This window comes from Triticum urartu, chromosome 3, assembly GCF_003073215.2.
Source record: "Triticum urartu cultivar G1812 chromosome 3, Tu2.1, whole genome shotgun sequence".
Lineage (NCBI taxonomy): Eukaryota > Viridiplantae > Streptophyta > Magnoliopsida > Poales > Poaceae > Triticum > Triticum urartu.
Window position 1 is genome coordinate 29,271,627 of NC_053024.1, and position 9,057 is coordinate 29,280,683.

The following is a 9,057-nucleotide window of genomic DNA, read 5'->3' on the forward strand; positions in this document are numbered from 1 at the left end:
GTTATCAAAGCAAAGTATTACGCGCATGCTCCTAGGGGGATAGATTGGTAGGAAAAGACCATCGCTCGTCCCCGACCGCCACTCATAAGACAATCAATAAATAAATCATGCTCCGACTTCATCACATAACGGTTCACCATACGTGCATGCTACGGGAATCACAAACTTTAACACAAGTATTCTTTGAATTCACAACTACTCGACTAGCATGACTTTAATATTATCACCTCCATATCTCAAAACAATTATAATGCTTCAATCTTTTCTTAGTATTCAACACACTCAAAAGAAAGTTTCACAAATCTTGAATACCAAGCATATTATTATTAAGCAAATTACCATGCTATTAAGAGACTCTCAAAATAATTTAAGTGAAGCATGAGAGATCAATAGTTTCTTTTAAAAAAATCCACCACCGTGCTCTAAAAGATCTAAGTGAAGCACACAGAGCAAAACTACATAGCTCAAAAAGATACAAGTGAAGCACATAGAGCAAAACTACTTAGCTCAAAAACATATAAGTGAAGCACATAGAGCAAAATTATAATGCTCAAAAGATATAAGTGAAGCACATAGAGTATTCTATCAAATTTTAATCCATGTATGGATCTCTGAAAAGGTGTGTACAGCAAGGATGATTGTGGCATACTAAAACACAAAGACACAAATAATACAAGACGCTCCAAGCAAAACACATATCATGTTGGTGAATAAAAATATAGCTCCAAGTAAATTACCGATGGAAGTGGGCGAAAGAGGGGATGCCTTCCGGGGCATCCCCAAGCTTTGACTTTTTGGTGTCCTTGGATTATCTTGGGGGTGCCATGGGCATCCCCAAGCTTAGGCTCTTGCCACTCCTTGTTCCATAATCCATCAAAAGAATTCACCCAAAACTTGAAAACTTCACAACACAAAACTTAAAGTAGATAACTCGTGAGCTCCGTTAGCGAAAGAAAACAAAAGACCACTTCAAGGTACTGTAATGAACTAATTGTTTATTTATATTGGTGTTAAAACTACTGTATTCCAACTTCTCTATGGATTATAAACTATTTTACTAGCCATAGATTCATCAAAATAAGCAAACAACACACGAAAAACAGAATCTTTCAAAAACAGAACAGTTTGTAGTAATCTGTAGCTAGCGCAAGATCTGGAACCCCAAAAATTCTAAAATAAATTGCTGGACGTGAGGAATTTATCTATTAATCATCTGCAAAAATAATTAACTAAATATCACTCTTCATATAAAAATGACAGCAGTTCTCGTGAGCGCTAAAGTTTCTGTTTTTTACAGCAAGTTCAACAAAACTTTCCCCATGTCTTCCCAACGGTTCTACTTGGCACAAACACTAATTAAACACAAAAAACACAACCAAAACCGAGGCTAGATAATTTATTTATTACTAAACAGGAGTAAAAAGCAAGGAATAAAAATAAAATTGGGTTGCCTCCCAACAAGCGCTATCGTTTAACGCCCCTAGCTAGGCATAAAAGCGAGGATAGATCTAGGTATTGCCATCTTTGGTAGGCAATCCACAAGTGGCTCTCATGATAGTTTCATATGGAAATTTTATTTTCTTTCTTGTAAAGTGTTCCATGCCCTTTTTTAATGGAAATTGAAATCTAATATTCCCTTCCTTCATATCAATAATCGCACCAACCGTTCTAAGGAAAGGTCTAGCAAGAATAATAGGGCAAGAAGGATTGCAATCTATATCAAGAACAATGAAATCTACGGGCACATAATTCCTATTTGCAACAATAAGAACATCATTAATCCTTCCCATAGGTTTCTTAATAGTTGAATCCGCTAGATGCAAGTTTAGAGAGCAATCATCAAAATTACGGAAATCTAGCAAATCACACAAAGTCTTGGGAATAGTAGAGACACTCGCACCCAAATCACACAAATCATAAAACTCATGATCTTTAATTTTAATTTTAATAGTTGGGTCCCACTTATCATAGAGTTTTCTAGGGATAGAAACTTTCAACTCAAGTTTTTCTTCATAAGATTGCATCAAGGCATCAACAATATGTTCGGTGAAGGCTTTCTTTTGACTATAAGCATGTGGAGAATTTAGCACGGATTGCAACAAGGAAATACAATAAATTAAAGAGCAACTTTAATAATTAAATTCCTTGAAATCCAATATAGTGGGTTTAGCAACATCTAGATTTTTATTTCTTTCAATCCCACTTTCATGAATTTCATCATAAAGATCTAAATACTCCGAATTTTTAGAACGCCTTATGGGTAAAGGAAGATCATATTCAGTTTAATCAAGATTCATATTACAAAACAAAGATTTAATAGGAGGCACATCAATAACTTTTAGATGTTCATCTTGATTTTCATAGGAATTGGAAGAACGCGCTTTAATAAAGGCATCTTTGGAAGCACGCATCCTAGCGGTTCTTTCCTTGCACTCATCAATGGAAATTCTCATGGCTTTGAGAGACTCATTGATATCATGTTTAGGAGGAATAGATCTAAGCTTTAAAGAATCAATCTCAAGATAAATTCTATCAACGTTCCTAGCCAAATCATCAACTTTAAGCAATTTCTCTTCAAGCAAAGCATTAAAATTCTTCTGTGAATTCATAAACTCTTTAACACTATTCTCAAATTCAGAGGGCATCTTATTATAATTTCCATAAGAGTTGTTGTAGGAATTCCCATAATTATTAGAAGGATTACTAGGATATGGCCTAGGATTAAAATTCCCTCTATAAGCGTTGTTACCAAAATTATTCCTACCAACAAAATTCACATCCATAGATTCATTGTTATTCTTAATCAAAGTAGACAAAGGCATATCATTAGGATCAGAAGAAACACTCTTAGTAGCAAATAATTTCATAAGTTCATCCATCTTTCCACTCAAAACATTGATTTCTTCTATCGCATGCACTTTTTTATTAGAAGATCTTTCCATATGCCATTGAGAATAATTAACCATAATATTATCTAGGAGTTTAGTAGCATCTCCTAAAGTGATTTCCATAAAAGTGCCTCCCGCGGCCGAATCTAAAAGATTTCTAGAAGCAAAATTCAATCCGGCATAAAAGTTTTGTATAATCATCCACAAATTCAAACCATGAGTAGGGCAATTACGTATCATTAATTTCATTCTCTCCCAAGCTTGTGCAACATGTTCATGATCAAGTTGCTTAAAATTCATAATATCGTTTCTAAGAGAGATGATCTTAGCGGGAGGGAAAAACTTGGAGATAAAAGCATCTTTGCACTTGTTCCAAGAATCAATACTATTTTTAGGCAAAGACGAAAACCAAGCTTTAGCATGATCTCTAAGCGAAAAAGGAAATAGCTTCAATTTAACGACATCATTATCGACATCTTTTTTCTTTTGCATATCACATGAATCAACGAAGCTATTCAGATGAGTAGCGGCATCTTCACTAGGAAGGCCGGCGAATTGATCTTTCATAACAAGATTCAACAAAGCAGTATTGATTTCACAAGATTCAGTATTAGCAAGAGGAGCAATCGGAGTGCTAAGGAAATCATTATTATTAGTATTGGTTAAGTCACACAATTTGGTAGTATCTTGAGCCATCGCGACAAACAAGCAAACTAGCACACGAGCAGACAAGAGCAAACGGGCAAAGGAGGCAAATAGAGAGGGAGGATATATATATAGAGAGAGAGGGCGAGTAAAACGGCAAGGGTGAAGTGGGGGAGAGGAAAACGAGAGGCAAATGGCAAATAATGTAGTGCGAAAGATAGGGATTGTGATGGGTACTTGGTATGTTGACTTTTGCGTAGACTCCCCGGCAACGGCGCCAGAAATCCTTCTTGCTACCTCTTGAGCTTGCGTTGGATTTACCCGAAGAGGAAGGGACGATGCAGCAGAGTAGCGTAAGTATTTCCCTCAGTTTTTGAGAACCAAGGTATCAATCCAGTAGGAGGCCACGCTCAAGTCCCTCGTACCTGCACAAAACGATAGCTACTCGCAACCAACGCGATTAGGGGTTGTGAATCCCTTCACGGTCACTTACGAGAGTGAGATCTGATAGATATAATATTTTTGGTATAGAGATGCAAAGTGAAAAGTAAAGGCAAAGTAAAAAGAAAAACAAGATTAAAGTGATGGAGATTAATATGATGAGAATAGACCTGGGGGCCATAGGTTTCACTAGTGGCTTCTCTCAAGAGCATAAGTATTCTACGGTGGGTGAACAAATTACTGTTGAGCAATTGACAGAATTGAGCATAGTTATGAGAATATCTAGGCATGATCATGTATATAGGCATTACGTCCGTGACAAGTAGACCGAAACGATTCTGCATCTACTACTATTACTCCACTCATCGACCTCTATCCAACATGCATCTAGAGTATTAAGTTAAAAACAGAGTAACGCCTTAAGAAAGATGACATGATGTAGAGAGATAAATTCATGCAATATGAAATAAACCCCATCTTGTTATCCTCGATGGCAACGATGCAATACGTGCCTTGCTGCCCCTTCTGTCACTGGGAAAGGACACCGCAAGATCGAACCCAAAGCTAAGCACTTCTCCTATGGCAAGAACTACCAATCTAGTTGGCCAAACCAAACGGATAATTCGAAGAGACTTGCAAAGATAACCAATCATACATAAAAGAATTCAGAGAAGATTCAAATATTATTCATAGATAGACTTGATCATAAACCCACAATTCATCGATCTCAACAAACACACCGCAAAAACAAGATTACATCGAATAGATCTCCACGAGAGAGGGGGAGAACTTTGTATTGAGATCCAAAAAGAGAGAAGAAGCCATCTAGCTACTTACTATGGACCCGAAGGTCTGAGGTAAACTACTCACACTTCATCGGAGAGGCTATGATGATGTAGAAGCCCTCCGTGATGACGTCCCTCTCCGGCGGAGCTCCGGAACAGGCCCCAAGATGGGATCTCGTGGATACAGAAAGTTGCGGCGGTGGAATTAGGTTTTTAGCTACTGTTCTGATCGTTTGGGGTTACGTATGTATATATAGGAGGAAGAAGTACGTCAATGGAGCTCCGAGGGGCCCATGAGGCAGGGGGCGCGCCCCCCATCCTCGTGACCTCCTCTCTGATGCCTTGGCGTAGAGTCCAAGTCTCCTGGATCACGTTCGGTGAGAAAATCACGTTCCCGAAGGTTTCATTCCGTTTGGACTCCGTTTGATATTCCGTTTCTTCGAAACACCGAAATAGGCAAAAAACAGCAATTCTGGGCTGGGCCTCCGGTTAATAGGTTAGTCCCAAAAAAATATAAAAGTGGAAAATAAAGCCCAATATAGTCCAAAACAGTAGATAATATAGCATGGAGCAATCAAAAATTATAGATACGTTGGAGACGTATCACGCAACTCAATATCATCCCCGCGTATGGGTATATCAAGAAAGTTAGCTACACTAGTTGCATAAATTCCACCAAACAAATCTCCAGTTAAACCATTAAGATGCAACATATGTGCAACAATAGCCCCCAAGTAGTATTGTTTATCTCCTAATAGAGCACTCTTGAGAACACTAAGATCGGGAACACACATGTGACATGCCTCATCCTTATCATTAATGCATCTACCCACGAATAGAGCAAAATAATGTATGGCAGGAAAATGAATGCTCCCTATGGTAAATTGTGTTATTTCTGTAGGTTCCCCCACAGTGATACTAGCAAGAAATTCTTTAAATTCAGATTCACTAGCACTACCCCACTGCGGGAGTTTACAAGCAGTATTAAAATCTTTTAAGTCCATGGTATAAGATTTATCATAAAGATCGAACATTGTGAGAATTGCGAGATGATGTAAATTTAAACCTTCTCACAAATGAATCAGTTAAATAGAGGTATTGTCGGCACTTATCTGACACGAAGTTCTCAAGATCAGCGTTATGCACATATGTGTCAAATTCTTCCTTGATGCCTGCATTGACCATGAAATCCTCTGACGACCATTCACAAGGCCGCACTTGAGCATCCCTTGGTAGTTCATTGTCCGGCTCGCGTATTGCGGGCCTTGGGCCTTGCTTCCTTGAGGAACCACCTTGGTACATTTTCCTAAACATGTTTCTTCCTCTGAAAAAATTCTGAAATTTTTAGAAACTTAAAATAAAAGTGAACCAAAATCAACAAAATTGATAGCAACTACTCCTACAAGGGTCTAGAGGCTATATCATGCATTAAAACTACTTTTGACCACATAAATTTGGCATGCAAGCTCAAGACCAGGGTCACCTAAACAACAAAAATTTGCAATAAATAAAGCATTAGAACAAAAACTAATTGGACCAATGAAATAGTCACATACCAAAGAACAATCCCCCAAAGCAGTTTTGTGAATGGAGCTTTGAGCAAGGAGATCGAAAATGGCAGCAAGATGAGCTAGAACTCGGGTTTGAGCTGGTGGGTGATTTTTTCTGGAGGAAGATGAAGTGTGTGGGTGCAATAATAAGTGGAGGGGGCCCACGTGGGGTCCACGAGGCAGGGGGAGCGCCCTCCACCCTCGTGGGCACATGGTGGATCCCCCTAATGTGTTCTTAGTGCCAATAATTCTTAAATGTTCTGGAAAAAAATCATATTTCATTTTCAGGGCATTTGGAGAACTTTTATTTTTGGGGTATTTTTTATTGCAAGGATAATTCAAAAAACAGACAGAAAATACTATTTTTACTTTATTTAATATAAATAACAGAATGTAAAAAGAGGGTACAGAAGGTTGTGCTTTCTAACTTCATCCATCTCATGCTCATGAAAAGGAATCAACTAACAAGGTTGATCAAGTCTTGTTAACAAACTCATTCCGAATTGCATGAAACGAGAGAAATTTCGAATAACACTAGGTTACCTCAACTGGGATATGCACATCCCCAAGAATAAGAATATCATATTTCTTCTTGGCAGTAGGAAGAGGAAATTCAAAACCTCCAATAATAATCGTTGAAATTTTTTCAATAGAATTGATATTGTGGACATGAGGTTGTTTCCTTGAAAAGTGTACCGTATACTCATTACCATTAACATGAAAAGTGACATTGCCTTCGTTGCGGTCAATAACAGCCCCTGCAGTATTCAAAAAGAGTCTACAAAGGATAATCGACATACTGTCGTCCTCGGGAATATAAAGAATAACAAAGTCCGTTAAAATAGTAACGTTTGCAACCACAACGGGCACATCCTCACAAATACCGACATGTATAACAGTTGATTTATCAGCCATTTGCAAAGATATTTCAGTAGGTGTCAACTTATTCAAATCAAGTCTACAATATAAAGAGAGAGGCATAACACTAACACCGGCTCCAAGATCACATAAAGCAGTTTTAACATAGTTTTTTAATGGAGCATGGTATAGTTGGTACTCTGGGATCTCCTAGTTTCTTTGGTATTCCACCCTTAAAAGTGTAATTAGCAAGCTAGGTGTAAATTTCAGCTTCTGATATCTTTCTTTTATTAGTAACAATATCCTTCATGTACTTGGCATAAGGATTCATTTTAAGCATATCAGTCAAACGTATACGGAAAAAGATATGTCTAATCATTTCAGCAAAGCGCTCAAAATCCTCATCATCCTTTTTCTTGGATGGTTTAGGATGAAAGGGCATGGGTTTCTGAACCCATGGTTCTCTTTCTTTACCGTTCTTCCGAGCAACAAAGTCTCTCTTATCATAACGTTGATTCTTTGATTGTGGGTTATCAAGATCAACAGCAGATTCAATCTCTACATCATTATCATTACTAGGTTGAGCATCAACATGAACATCATCAGTAATATTATCACTAGGTTCATGTTTATTACCAGATTGTGTTTCAGCATCAGAAATAGAAATATCATTGGGATTCTCAGGTGTGTCAACAACAGGTTCACTAGAAGCATGCAAAGTTCTATCATTTTTCTTCTTCTTCTTCTTAGAACAACTAGGGGCATCAACATTAGTTCTCTGAGAATCTTGCTCAATTATCTTAGGGTGGCCCTCAGGATACAAAGGTTCCTAAGTCATTTTACCCCCTCTAGTCATAACTCTAACATCATTATCATTTTTCTTATTATTTAATTCATTGAGCAAATCATTCTGAGCTTTAAGTACTTGTTCTACTTGAGTGGTAACCATAGAAGCATGTTTACTAATAAGTTTAAGTTCACCTTTAACTCTAGACATATAATCACTCAAGTGTTCAATCATATAAGCATTGCGTTTCAATTGTCTACCAACATAAGCATTGAAGTCTTCTTTCTTAACCATAAAGTCATCAAACTCATCCAAGCATTGGCTAGCAAACTTAGTAGATGGGATTTCACATTTATCAAATCTATAAAGAGTATTTACCTTTACTATCTGTGTCGGGTTATCAAGACCATGTATTTCTTCAATAGGTGGTAAATTCTTAACATCTTCAACTTTAATACCCTTTTCTTTCATAGATTTCTTTGCCTCTTGCATATTTTTGGAACTGAGAAATAGAATACTCCATTTCTTCGGAGTTGGATTAGGAGTTGGTTCAGGAAGTGTTCAATCATTTTCATTACTCAACATATTATTCAATAGCAATTCAGCTTGATCGACAGTTCTTTCCCTGAAAACACAACCAGCACAACTATCCAGGTGGTCTCTCGAAGCATCGGTTAGTCCATTATAAAATATATCAAGTATTTCATTTTTCTTGAGAGGATGATCAGGCAATTATATATTTGCACAAAATTATATATTTCCCTTAAAGCAGCTTGTTTCTTATGAGTGGGGAAATATTTAGCAGAGAAGTAATAAATCATATCCTGGGGACTACGCACACAACCAAGATCAAGAGAATTAAACCATGTTTTAGAATCACCCTTTAATGAGAACGGAAATAACTTAAGGATGAAGTAATAGCGAGTTTTCTCAACATTACTGAACAGAGTGGCTGTATCATTTAATTTAGTAAGATGTGCCACAACAGTTTCAGATTCATAACCATAAAAAGGATCAGAGTCAACCAAAGTAATTAACTCAGGATCGACAGAGAAATCATAATCCTTATCGGAAATAAAGATGGGTGAAGTAGCAAAGCAGGG